Genomic DNA, 14815 nt, shown 5'->3' with positions numbered 1-14815 from the left:
ACGCACATGCATACGAACACACACATTTTATATAGGACAATAAATACATTGATGTGTCTAGGTTGGGGGAAAGAAAGTTGTGAAATATTGCCTGTGTGCCAGGCTTTTGAATTGCCGTGAGTTTCTGGTCAATTCTCAATGACATGACTCACATAGTATCTTGGTAGAATGTTATTAAGTGGCTAAGACAAGCAACCTCTCTCCAGTGAGGCTGCTGAAAGATGAGGAAGATTGCAAATACTTGTGATTGAAACTGCTTGGAAATTATTATCTTCCATTGTGGACGATCCCAAGCTATTCTTTTTGATCTGTGCACTCTCTTTGAAAAAAAATGGTAAGAACAGGGATTATTTTTTTCCCTTCAGTGTCCACCAAATTTTGAAATTGAATATTTTCATATTTTTTAAATTTCCAAATCTTTAGCATATTTTGAATACTAATGACATTAAGCCTTAAAACCAGATATTTTCAATATGTCTATTTTTAATCTTTGTAGATTAAATAATAGAATAGAATGAATAACCTTGTCACTTTTCTTCTAGACCTTATTATATTATATTGAGAAAAATTCAAATCAGTATCTAAGAATTAAATATTACATATTTATATAAGTATATTTGAAGCAACAAATGCCTCTTAAAAATATTCCCTTATGTTCTGCCCACAAGTAGAAAGACAAAACAGTGTTGGGAGTCAATCCTTTTCATTTTATGGATCTGTAAACTCTAAATAGAATGAGGCATAAAGTATTAAATAATGCTGACCAAAGCTGTAGGAAAAAGTCAATAAAATGAAACAGAGAAATAATCCAAGTTACTAAGGTAAACTTACCTCATAGGTATATGCTTTCATATTGCTTTTAAAGAAGTCTAATATAATGAAGCCAAGTGGACAATATAATAACTCAAGGAATATATGCAACAACATAGAATGTTCTAATTAATACTAAATATAATTTTTGAGTACTTTTGAATATTTGATAACCTCTGAGACAGATTTTTTTAACTTTAAAATGGAGGGGTGCCTGGGTGGCTCAGTTGGTTAGGCATCAGGTCATGATCTTGAGGTGCATGAGTTTGAGCCCTGCGTTGGGCTCTGTGCTGACAACTCGGAGCCTGAAGTCTGCTTCAGGTTCTGTGTCTCCCTCTCTCTCTGGCTCTGTCCTGCTTGCGCTCTGCCTCTGTCTCTCTCAACAATAAATAAAAACATTAAAAAAAACTTAAAAATGGAAAGTAAAGTTTGTGATACATAAATGAAATCGAAAATTTTAATGTGACATATATTTATAAAAACTGTAATATGAATAACTCATGCTTGATTTTCATGCTACTAAAATAACATAGGAATAGAAAAATAAAAGCAAAAAAAATTAAATTGAGACACCAGGTCATTAATATCCATACTTCTTGCCACCTCTTTTCTCCACCAAATACCTTAATTCTTTTCTTCAAGAAAATGTCAATACAATGTGTACAAACCATTAAAATTATAAGTCAAGGTATAAAAAATGTAGTGCTGGAATCTTGATTATTTACCTTAATTGATCTTATGTTGAAGTAGAAAAATAGATGATTTTTTAAATTTAGCCATCTAATACTTTTCAAATGATTTTGAGTAAATATACCAATTTATCTCCTAGTTTGAAACAGAGACAAGAATTTTAGCACTGGCTTACAGAGAGGGAAGGGACTCATGAGAGTGGCCCCAAACAATGCTGTCCATGAGTTGTGTATCCTCTCATAGGATCAACCACAGCTATATATTTTGGAAGCCAAGGTAAAACAAAATAAAATAAAATTCAGATTCATGATTAAGTTAACATTGAATCCAACTAAAGTAAGATAATTCTTGTGAGTAAAAATAGAATAGAATTTACTTCACTTTTCTCAAATCAGGCAGCCTTAGCAGTAAATTACAGCCATGGAAACTCAGGCTGTGTTCTTGAAGTCATACACACAATTTTGAATATGCCTTAAAAAAAGAAGTTGCACAGTGTATTATTTCCAATGATCTGTAACAAATTGCCTCAAACTTAGTGGTAGAAGACAACACACTTATGGTGTTACATTCTAGAAATAGAAGACTGAGATGGTTTTATAAGGTTAAAATCATGGGCTATGTTTTATCTGGATGTTCTAGGGGAGAATCCACTCCTTGTCTTTTCCAGTTGCTAGAGGCTACCTTCATTCCTTGGTTTGTGGCCTCATCACTCTGATCTCTGCCTGAGTAGCAACATCTTCTTTCACTCTGACCTTCCTGCCTCATTCTTAGAAGAAAGCTTCTGTTTACATTGGCCTTATCTGGGTAATCCAGGGCAATCTTCCCATCTCAAAATCCTGAACTTGATCACTTCTGCAAAGTCTGGTTTGAATTGTAATGTAACACGTTCCAAGGATTAGAATGTGGATATCTTTAAGGGGTCATTATTTTTCTTACCAAAGACAGGAATATAAATTTTTATGTAATAATAATGCTTAGTTTCTGTGGTCCCCCAAAAGGTATATCTATGTCAAATCTTTGGAAACTGGATATGTCACTTTATTTGGAAGAAGGAATCTTTGTAAATGTTAAGTCAAAAATCTTGAGAAGAGGCTCCTTATACCCTCCCCTGGCTTTGGAATGTGTGTTTGAACCACTCTTCCCATGCTAACAGCCATTTCAAGGATGCAGCCTTGAGAAAGTATTGTTGAGATTATTGAGTAAGGTGTTGTTGAGAGCAAGGTTTTGTTGAGAATAAAGAACTGAACCCTGTTAAGTCATCTATATAAACTTTGAAGATCCTAGTGGGAAGGTATGGAAATCTACATGTCTTGGGGCCAACCAAGACAAGCCTCTTATATAAGTTCCTTTGTTTATTAAAACTGCCACCTGCCAATCAGGAATCATCTCTCCCAGCCCTCTGCATATGGAGGCCAGTTTCAGATTTCATCTGGGGAACCCCCAAGGTTGCAAACCAACATTATAGCAGTCATTGGGAAATAACATCATCTCTCTAAATATAAAAGTTTTTGAAAGACATACTTCAAATTCTAGGAATTTTTCAACAGGAGATTAAAACAACTTTAATAGTCACAAATTTCATATATTGTGCATTTATGTTCTTAAAGACATTCATATGGTAGGACACATCTTTAAACAACTATATAGAAATATCATACCTAAAGATATATTCAAAGGGCATTTCTTCTTTTTGATAATTGAAAGATAAATACCTTATCTCTGATACAAAGTGTTATTTCAGGAGTTGAGTAAAAATTTGTAGAGTAAAAAAAAAGTTTACTGTAGTTTTTTTGTTGATGGGTTAAGCAAAATAAATCTATAAGTCCCTTTCCTTCATATTTGTTGACTAAAAATAATTTTGTAAGAAAAGGAATAGATTGTATATGATATTGTTACTCTGGGTACCAAGTATAAGCTTTTTTTTTTTTTTTTTTAATTTTTTTTTTCAACGTTTATTTATTTTTGGGACAGAGAGAGACAGAGCATGAACGGGGGAGGGGCAGAGAGAGAGGGAGACACAGAATCGGAAACAGGCTCCAGGCTCCGAGCCATCAGCCCAGAGCCCGACGCGGGGCTCGAACTCACGGACCGCGAGATCGTGACCTGGCTGAAGTCGGACGCTTAACCGACTGCGCCACCCAGGTGCCCCCCAAGTATAAGCTTTTAAATAAATTCACAATATGATGAGTCTTCAAAAGGATAGTTGATAGAGTGAGTCATTTTTTATTGGTGTCAGTATTTATATTTCTCATTTCCTACAACTTTTCTTGGAGAGACGTTAGATGGGAAAGTAAATTTCAAATGCTATGACACCTGGCTTCATTAAAATTTTCTAAGGAGAACTCTTATACTTAACTGCTATACTAAATATCATAGGAATATGAATTGCAGGAGATTTTTCTTTGCTATTGAGATTAATACTTTGTGGGCCCTTTTCTGTTACATTTATTATTTCTTTTGAATGTATGTCTTATTTTTTACCCGAGCTTGAGTAATGTCTAAATGGTTTCCAACCCAGAATAGTCATGTGGTGTAGAGGAGTGCAAAAACCAAATACAACGTGTTTTAAAGCAGAATGGCCTGCAGTTATCAGAGGAATGAGTCTCTTAGAACTGTTGTCTGAACCACTTCTTGTTTTTATTCCGTGGTTTAGAATGTTTTTATATTGATTTGAATCATTTGTGTTTACCATTATTATTTTTAATAATTTGATTTTCAAAGTAGTTTAAAAAACACAAGACTTTAGCCACAAACAATGAAAATAAGTGGCTCTGTCACCCACCATGAGATCTTGTGCAAGTCTCCATGTACAGGTGCGTGCGTGTGTGCATGTAATTGATTTATAACATTTGCAAAATACTTTGGGTCTTAGAATTATTCAAATAATGTAAATCTAGAATATACACTCCATTTTGGGTTTGTTGATTTTTGTTCATCATTAGTTCTAGAGTCTCAAAACTCTGCACGGTATCCGTATTTTTGCTTTAATGAACATAGATATGAATAGACACCTATACCCTGCTTATTAGTAATGCTTCCACCTGTAGTTAAATCATCTTTTAAACAAAGATTACATTTTAGTATTTTAAACTATGTTGGGATTTAAAATTTCCTAGTGGCATGTTTATGATATAGTATTCTATAATTCAATCATTTTCTTGTAAATCGTATTTTTATCGACTGCAAGAAGACACTGATTTTAAGTAGCGTTTCATAGCAGAATGATGTTCCTGCAGAATGTTTTTCCGACTGCTGACTTTTTTATGTATAAGAATATTGATTTTACACAGATTAATGTGACATTTAGTTGCAAATTTCTGGTGGAAAGGTATATAAAGTATAAACAGATCCAAATTAAATGTCCCTTTTATTTGAAGTTTCACAAAATTCACCTTAGATTAAAATACTGATAATGAATGTGAACCATCAGAAATGTGTTGTATTATATCTAATGGTTTGATATCTTCGCTTTCTCTATACTGACTTTGCCTCTTATTTCTCATATTCTGTATGTTATTTAGTAGTAGTATATTGGATGCTTTTCCATAGAAAATAAAATAAGGTCCCAAATTTTGATGTCTGATTTAAATAAATTTAATTTTGCTAGTTAAAAACTAAAACAATCTAATGTTTATTTTTGAAAGTCATATTTGGAAATATGCTTTATCCTTAGATTAACTCCAGACATCACTGAAACACCCCGTCACTACTAGATCACTTCCCAAATTTTCAATATGGAAGCCCAAGTGATATGAAACCAAAACCTCACAATGTGAGGTTAAGAAATCTCAGCATAAATTTTAAATAATATATCTATTCTGAATGTCTATGCAATTTAAAATCAATCCTTTCTGTCTTTTCTTTTTTTAATTTTTTTTATGTTTATTTATTTTTGAGAGAGAGGGAGAGACAGAGCTTGAGCAGGGGAAGGGTAGAGAGAGGGGGAGACATAGAATCCGAAGCAGACTCCAGGCTCTGAGCTGTCAGCACAGAGCCCAATGTGGGGCTCAAACTCACGAACCGCGAGATCATGACCTGAGCTGAAGTCGGACACTCAGCCGACTGAGCCACCCAGGTGCCCCTTGTCTTTACGCCAAATTTATATTTTATTTAGTTTCTTTGGTATTGAAACACATACCTCTAAAATTGCAAATTCTCAAGTCAATATTTATTTACTTATTTTTTTTTAATTTTAGAGACAGACAGAGATCATGTGAGCAGGGGAGGGGGCAGAGGGAGAGAGACAATCCCAAGCTGACTCCTCACTCAGCAGGGAACCCAACAGAGGGCTTGATTCCACGACCTTGGGATCATGACCTGAGCTGAAATCAGGAGTCAGACACTTAGAACTGACTGAGCCACTCAGGTGCCCCTTAAGTCCATATTTTAAAGTGTGCTTATTGACTGTGTGTTTCATGATTTTTACATAGCAGTCTGTTCTCTAACTATTATATTTTAAGAATATCATTATACTTGGAATAACAAAGAAAAGAAGAGGTATTGCATTAAAAAGGAAAGAGAAAGGAAGGGAAGGAAGAAGAAAGAAAGAAAAAACGAATGCTTGGAATTACAAATGGAATAGACCAGGGATGTATAAGGAAGGGGGACTGCTAAATCACTAAATGGAATAGGGTGAAACCAATGGGGTGAAACACTGGCAAGGGGAGCTGCGGGAACTGAGGAGGACTATGCCTGCCTCCATCAGTGAATAGATGATTGTGGAGACATGGAAATCGACAAGAGTGCATTTCCAGCAGCATTACCAAGGGGTGATTCTAGTGAGTCGAGAGCTAGCATGCTGGTACTTAACCCTGGTATTAAACAGTTGTGTTTCACAAACTCAGGCCTACATAAGATTCATATGGTAGGTTAGTTAAAATACAGTGTGCTGGGGCCTGCCCCTAGAGTTTCTAATTCACTGGATCTGGGGCAAGACTTGGGGATTCGTATTTCTAGCATCTTCCTGGGTAATACTGATCATACTGAACTGTAATCCTTTGAGAACTACCACTGTGTACCATTCTCACTCTCATGACCCTCCTACTCTGTTAGTGCTTAGGGGACTGATGATAGGGGAAGACAGCCACCAAATAATGGCTATGGATCAGGTATTCAATGGGCTTTCAGGGCCATTCCTCAAGAATTCATTTAACCTTTCAGTCTGGGGACACCTGGGTGGCTCAGTTGGTTAAGTGTCTGACTTCAGCTCAGGTCATGATCTCGCAGTCCGTGCATTTGAGGCCCGTGTTGGGCCCTGTGCTGACAGCTCAGAGCCTGGAGCCTGCTTCGGATTCTGTGCCTCCCTCTGTCTCTGCCCCTCCCCCTCTCATGCTCTGTCTCTCTCACTCTCAAAAATGAGTAAATGTTAAAAAAAAAAAAAAATTAACCTTCCAGTCTGGTGCCCTGATGCATACAATAATCCAGGTAGGTCCAAACATCGCATTGAGTCATCCATCCAGTGTGGGTCAGAGGGATGACTGCTAGGATGGAGTAGATGTCCCTGGTAGACCTGGAAGAAGAGATAAAGTAAGTATGCAGAGTAGGTTTCAGATTCTTTCGTGAACAGTGACAGTTGGGAGTAAAACAAGTGTCAGATAGAAATGCACTGCTGGCACAGAATGTAAGAGCCAGAGAGACGGAGTTTGAGAAGATGAAAGCCACTACTTTGTTTCACAAAATGGTGAACGGGGATGCCCTAAAAATTCACGTGGAGAAGAATCGGAAGAGAAGTAAGATTTACAAAGTGAATTGTGACAAAGAGTGTCAGTGAGATAAGGGGTGAAAGTGTAGGTTTGGTAAAGGGAACTAACGTTAAGGAATTTTGGTAAAGTGGTCCTGGGGTCCTGGTAGTCCCAAGATGGCTTTGGGCTTAAGAAGGAATGGAAGGGGAAGCGGAGAGCTTTTGAAGATTCTTGAGCATGCAGGGGACAAGCTAGAAGATGTAAATACTTACTGCAATTTATGGATGGAAACGTAGCTTGAGCATTTTTATCTGCCCAGAGTAAAGATCTAGTAAAGTGAGAGTCTGACGAGACAGGAGGAAAGGGGTAATTAATTCCAGACTAGGAAGGGGATAATTGATTTTGTAGGTTCCATCAGGAAGTGGGAGAGGTTCAGTGTTCAGAGCAGGAAGGAGCTATTAAATGTCAAATGCTGTTTCTAAGGTCTTTTTTGGGATTATTGTTACAGGTATGTAGTAATTTATTTTGATATTTTCATTTCATCTCAGCTATAATGAGAAGTTAAAGTTTAGAGGAGTTTAGGGGAAATTTTTATTTTCTTCTCAGCTTACTCAAGGCATTTCTATTTATCATCACTTTGTTTTTGTATACGTCCATTAGGTGAATAATTGGTCACCAAGTTAAGAAATTTTCCAACACAGACTTTTTTTTGTTTGTTTGTTCATTTCTTTTGCCTTTCATTTATTTATTTATTTTTAAAATTTTAAATGTTTATTTTATTTTTGAGAGAGAGACAGAGTGTGAGCAGGGGAGGGACAGAGAAAGGGAGACAATCTGAAGCAGCTCCAGGCTCTGAGGTGTCAGCACAGAGCCTGATGTGGGGCTTGAACCCACGAACTGTGAGATCATGACCTGAGCCAAAGTGGGATGCTTAACCAACTGAGCCACCCATGTGCTCCTCTGTTGCCTTTTAGTTGGCTTACTTGATTTATTTTTTCTATAATATAAAAAGTAGTCTTAGAAGTATCTCAAAGTACAAAGAAGATCAGTTTGACTGATTAATTAAGTGTGTATGTTTTGTTTGTATAGTTGTATGTTTGTCTTTGCTTTTGTTTTTTGTTTTGGTATCCTATATTTAAGTTAGAATATCAAACTTTAAAAAACATAGTGTCTGCTAAAACAATTCATGTAAAAGAAAGTGCTAATACTTGATTGTGGATCAAATCTTAGTTCCAGCCTTCAGGAATACTTTATTGGAGACCTTCATATCATATTTGCTCTTAATCTGAATTTTTTCTCCTAGAACATAAAAAATAAGTAAATAAATTATCTTCAACCACTTGATCATTCTATAGATGGTTCATAGAATTCTGAAGAATCTGTCAGCTGGGTATGTCCTGGATGTACCTTGCAGGACAAGGGTGGAATTGCCAGGAAAGAGAAGAGGTGGGGGATAAATAGGCTCAGATACAGGGCAAGTTTGTTTTTGTTTTGTTTTGTTTTGTTTTGTTTTGTTTTGTTTTGTTCTGTCCCCCCGACCCCAAAACAGTTTGAGACTCTGTAAGGGGGGAAAAGTCAAGGGTCAAAGAGAAACCAGAGGCTGAAAATGGAAGCTGGGATAGAATTCCAGTGCTTAGAACAGGTAAAAGCAATTGATTTCTTCGCATGTGTGGTTTTTTCGTAAGGATATGCTAACTAGGACTTGGTCATAAGGATGAGAGGCAGACACAAGTCGGCTAGCTGAGGGATAGGGGACTTGAGAAAGCGATTGCTAGCCATTTGAAGGGTGTGTTTTTGAGTATTGCAAGAGTTGGAAACTCATGGAAATGTCAAGTTCATCCATGTGTTAGCATTGAGGTTTCCTTGCAGGCCTTCAATGGGACTGGATCCACTGGCTTTGTCTCAGGTGCCAATCATAGTGATTAAATGGGACTTGAAGGTAGAAGCTTGGACAAAAACTTTTGCCTCTTATTAGCTACTAAAAACTTCACCTTTTTTTGCTTGTTTGTTTGCTTTTTATCTCAGGATGTCGTAACTAAGAGTAATCTGCATTTCCAGTCTTCTGCTATGGTTAGATTTATTTTGACTAGGTTAGTGTCAGCAGGATATGAATAGAAATATGGTGTACAACTTCAGGCTTGGGCTGAAGGGAAAGAGGGTCACACCCTCTACTTCTTTTTTCCGTTCCTCCCTCTAACTGAAAATCAGAAACAATAATTGTGAGAGCATCTTAGAGCATGAAATGAGGCCAATATGTTGAAGATGTTAGAGAAGTATGTTAGAAACAGCATAAGTCATCGGCTCATCAGCACTGCCACAATGAAATGCCAGTTCTATACTGCCTGCTCAGTCATAACATGAAAGAGACAAGGTGGGATTTGTTTGTTTGTTTGTTTGTTTTGAAATGCTACATTTTGTCTTATTGTTACAGCAGCATATATTCTAATTAGTACATTTCTCAAGATCTCTCATCAACTCATTCAACATACACTTACTCAGTGGTACATGCCAGGCCGTTTTCTAGCAACAGTAAATAGCAGCACAGAGAAATTCCCTGCCTTCACAGAGGATGAAAAAACTAACCAATAAAAGGCTGAACCAGTGAAATATATAGTTTTTAATTTAGTACTATGGATAAGATATGGTAGGAGTAAGAGAATATTATGGAAACCTATATGGTGACAAATTGGACAGTGTAGATGATATGTATACATTCCTAGAAATATATAAACTACCAAAACTGAAACACGAAAAAATAGAAAATCTGAACTGACCAATTGCCACCAATAAAATTGAATCAGTAATCTAAATATTCCCAACAAACAAAATTCTAAGGCCAGATGGCTTCTTAGGCCAATTCTATCAAACATTTAAAGAGGAGTCAGGGGCGCCTGGGTGGCTCAGTCAAGCGTCCGACTTCAGCTCAGGCCATGATCTCTCTGTGGTTTGTGGGTTCGAGCCCCGCTTCAGGCTCTGTGCTGACAGCTCACAGCCTGGAGCCTGCTTTGGATTCTGTGTCTCCCCCTCTCTCTGCTCCTCCCATGCTCATGCTCTGTCTGTCTCTTGATAATACATAAATGTTAAAAAAAAATTAAAGAAGAGTTATTGGATATTTTTCTCAAAATATTTCAAAAAATAGAAAAAAAAAGAAAATACCCAAATTCAATCTGTGCAGCCAGCATTATCCTGATACCAACCTGATATAACACTAGTAGAAAAAGAAAAATACAGGCTAATATCCCTGTTGAACAGAGATGCAAAAATCCTCAATAAAATACTAGCGAACTGAATTCAACAATAAATTTAAAAACTCATTCACCTCAGTCAAGTTGGATTTATTCCTGGGTTGCAAAGGTGTTTTGGTATTCACAGATCAATCGATGTGATACATCACATCAGTAAGAGAAAGGGTAAGAACGATGTGATCCTCTCAATAGAAGCAGAAAAAAGCATTTGACAAAGTATGACATCCATTAATGATGAAAACTCTCAACAAAGTAGGTTTAGAGGGAACACACCTCAACATATGAAAATGCCACAGTTAACATCATCTCAGAGTGGAAAAACTGAGAGCTTTTCTCCTAAGGTGAGGAACAAGACAAGGATGTCCACTCTCACCACTTTCATTCAATGTAGTATGGTAAGTCCCATCCACAATAATCAGATAAATAAGTAAACAAACAAACAAACAAACAAATAAATGGCATCCCAATCACTAAGGAAGAAATAAAACTGTCACTATTTGCAGATGACATGGTACTATACACAGAAAACCCAAAAGAGGGGCACCTGGGTGGCTCTGTCAGGTAAGTGTCCAACTTTGCCTCAAGTCGCGTTTTCATGGCTTGTGAGTTCCAGCCCAGTGTCAGGCTCTCCACTGAGCAGTGCAGAGACTGCTTTGGATTCTCTGTCTCCCTCTTTTCCCCTGTGTCCCTCCTCCACTTGTGTGCATGCTCTCTCTCTCTCTCTCTCTCAAAAATAATAAACATTAAAAATTTTAAAAAATAAGAAGAAAAACCCAAAAGATTCCACCAAAACTGCTAGAACTGATAAATTAATTCAGTAAAGTTGCAGGAAACAAAAATCAGTGTACATAAATCTATTGGCTTTCCATACACCAATAATAAAGAAGCACAAATAGAAATTAAGAAAACAATCCCATTTACAATTGCTCCAAAAATAATAAGATACCTAGGAATAAACCCAACCAAGGAGGTAAAAGACCTATACTCTGAAAATTATAAACATACTTATATGGTCAGTTAATCTTTGACAAAGCTTGAAAGAATATCAAATGGGAAAAGGACAGTGGTGGGGGGACAAATGGTGTGGGGAAAACTGGACAGCAACATGCAAAACAAGAAGCTAGATCACTTTCTTAGATCATACACAAAAATAAATTCAAAATGGATTAAAGACCTAAATGTGAGACCTGAAACCATAAAAATCCCAGAAGAGAACACAGGCAGTAACCTCTTTGACATAAGCTGTAGCAACTTCTTTCTAGATATGTCTCTTCAAGCAAAAAACAAGCAAGCACACAAACAAACGAAAACCAACAAAAACAAAGATAAACTATTGGGACTACATCAAAATAAAAAGCTTTTGCACTGGAAAGGAAACAATCAACAAAACTAAAAGGCAACCAATGGAATGAGAGAAGATATTTGCAAATAACATATCTGATGGATATGTCTGAAGGATTAGTACCCAAAATATATAAAGTACTTATAAAAACTCAACACCCCCAAAACAAATAATCCCATTAAGAATGGGCAGAAGACTTGAACAGACATTTCTGCAAAGAAGACATCCAGATGGCCAATAGACATAGGAAAAGACATGAAAGTTCATCATCATCAGGGAAATGCAAATCACACCTATAATAAGATATCACCTCCCACCTGTCAGAATAGCTAAAGTCAACAACACAAGAAACAATAGGTGTTGGCAAGGATGTGGAGAAAAAGGAACCCTTGTGCACTTTTGGTGGGAATGCAAACTGGTGTAGCCACTCTGGAAAACAGTATGGAAGTTCCTCAAAAAGTTAAAAATAGAACTACCTTATGATCCAGCAATCACACTACTTGGTATTTACCCCCAAAATATAAGAACACTAATTCAAAGGGATACATGCACACTTATGTTATAGCAGCATTATTTGTAAGAGTCAAGATATGGAAGCACCCCGAGTGTCCATGGATCGATGAATGCACAAAGAAGATGTGGTGTATATATAAAATGGAATTTTACTCAGCCATAAAACAGATCAAATCTTACCATTTGCAATACCTGGATGGAGCTAGAGAGTACAATGCTGAATGAGAAAAGTCAGTTAAAGAAAGGCAAATATCATACGACTGCACTCATATGTGGAATTTTATTTTATTTTTTAATTTTTTATGTTTATTTGTTTTTGACAGAGAGGGAGAGACAGAGCTTGAGTGGGAGAAGGGCAGAGAGAGAGGGAGACACAGAATCAGAAGCAGGCTCCAGGCTCTGAGCTGTTAGCACAGAGCCCGATGCAGGGCTCGAACTCACGGACTGTGAGATCATGACCTTAGCCAAAGTCGGACACTCAACCAACTGAGCCACCCAGGCGCCCCTCATATGTGGAATTTAAGAAACAAAACCAAGGGGCGCCTGGGTGGCGCAGTCGGTTAAGCGTCCGACTTCAGCCAGGTCACGATCTCGCGGTCCGTGAGTTCGAGCCCCGCGTCGGGCTCTGGGCTGATGATGGCCCAGAGCCTGGAGCCTGCTTCCGATTCTGTGTCTCCCTCTCTCTTTGCCCCTCCCCCGTTCATGCTCTGTCTCTCTCTGTCCCAAAAATAAATAAACGTTGAAAAAAAAAATTAAAAAAAAAAAAGAAACAAAACCAATGAGCAAAGGGAAAAAAGAGAGAGAGACACACACAGAAACAGACTCTTATTAATGATAGAGTACGAACTGATAGTTACCAGCGTGGGGGAAGTGGGCTTGGGTTAAATAGGTGATGGGGATTAAGGGTAGAACTTGTCATGATGAACACTGGGTAATATATTGAATTGTTGAATCACTATATTGTCCACCTGAAACTAATGCTGTATGTAAACTAACTGGAATTAAAATAAAACTGAAGGGTGTCTGGGTAGCTCAGTTAATTGAGCGTTTGACTTAGGCTTAGGTCATGATCTCACAGTTCGTGGGTTCGGGCCCCATGTCAAGCTTGTGCTGACAGCTCAGAGCCTGGAGACTGCTTTGGATTCTGTGTCTCCCTCACTCTTTGCCATTCATGCTCCCCCCCTCTCAAAAATGAATAAACATTAAAAAAATAATGAAATTAAAAACTAAAAAGTGAAAAACAAAACAAACCAAAAAAAAAAAAAAGCAAAAAAACAAAACAAAAACAAGGCAAGCAAACAAACAGTATAGTAGGAATAGGAGAGGGATAAATGTTAAATGGTAATCGAATTTTAAGATAACATCAACAGAAAAGACCTCACAGAAAAAGTGATTTTAGAGTTAAATCCTGAACTAAGAAAGCAACCATGCAGACATGGGATAGGGAGCGAATATTCTAGGCAGAAGCCCAATGAGTAAGAAGTCTATAAGACCATATTGTACCTTGTATAGCAGGGGTGAGTGGGGGAGGGAGAGTCTTGATAGATGGGAGTAGTGTGATAAGGGGGAGAAATACTATAAATCATGTTAAAAACTATGGATGAAATGTGAAAACAATGGAGGGCTTCTTTCAGATGACATAATTCAAATTATATTTTAAGAGGATCTCTCTGACAGATTTGCAGAGAGTAGACCGAAAGTTTCAAGAGAAAAGCGGGCAAACCAGTCAGCAATCTGTTAAAAAATACAGGTGAGAGATGATGCTAAATTGACAGGATATATTTCAAAGGTAGAGTTAGCCATATGGGGGGCATGAGAGAAATAGGTGCATGAAAGATGTTTTCAAAGACTGTGTTATGAGTAACTAGAATAATAAAGTTGCCATGAACGGAGATGTTAAAAAAAAAAGTGATTGCAAGAAGCTGATCTTGGGGGAGGGACCCAGACAATAGCAAAGTTCTGGACAGTTAAGGATGTCTGTTAGATATCCAAGTGAAGAGGCTGAGGACAGAATGATATGCATGTCTGGAATGTAGGGAGAGTCTGAGATGGAGAAATATTTTAAGAAGTCTTCAGCAGGTAGACTATATTTTAATCATAAGTCTGGATGAAGTCCCTGGAGATAGAAAGGTAGAAAGGAAAAGAAGTTCAATGACTAGTCCTGAGGCCTTAGGTAATTCCAACTTTGAAAGGTCAGGGAGATAAGCAGGAAGCAACAAAAGAGAATGAATAAAGTGGATAGAAAGTAAGTAGATAGAAAGGTAAGATGAGCACCAGGTGAGTATGATATCCAGGATTCCCTGAGGAGAAATGTAATATAAGACATGTCTTCTAGAGCTGTTCTTTTCACGCCCTGGTTTAACAAAACGCACAGTTGACGTGAGTAGTATGGTCAGGCAAGACACATGTTAATGGGACTGTCATCCCAGCTTAGCATGTCAGAGGTGGATGAAATAGTACATAACCAAGCCTAGAATCATCAAATATCTTGGGACACCTGGTGGCTCAGTCGGTTGAGCATCCGGCTCTTGGTT

At 37.4% G+C, this 14815-nt stretch overlaps 1 protein-coding gene across 1 annotated transcript in view; it reads left to right on the top strand.

The window, feature by feature from the left end:
• Positions 1-14815, top strand: part of SPOCK3 (SPARC (osteonectin), cwcv and kazal like domains proteoglycan 3) — a 490206-nt gene that overhangs the window by 94040 nt on the left and 381351 nt on the right. The window lies entirely within an intron of this gene.

This window comes from Lynx rufus, unplaced genomic scaffold, assembly GCF_022079265.1.
Source record: "Lynx rufus isolate CCGP_SWC_20201006 ecotype Redwood Valley unplaced genomic scaffold, mLynRuf1.p SCAF_3, whole genome shotgun sequence".
NCBI classification, from domain to species: Eukaryota; Metazoa; Chordata; class Mammalia; order Carnivora; family Felidae; genus Lynx; species Lynx rufus.
This window is presented reverse-complemented; position numbering and strand designations above follow the sequence as displayed.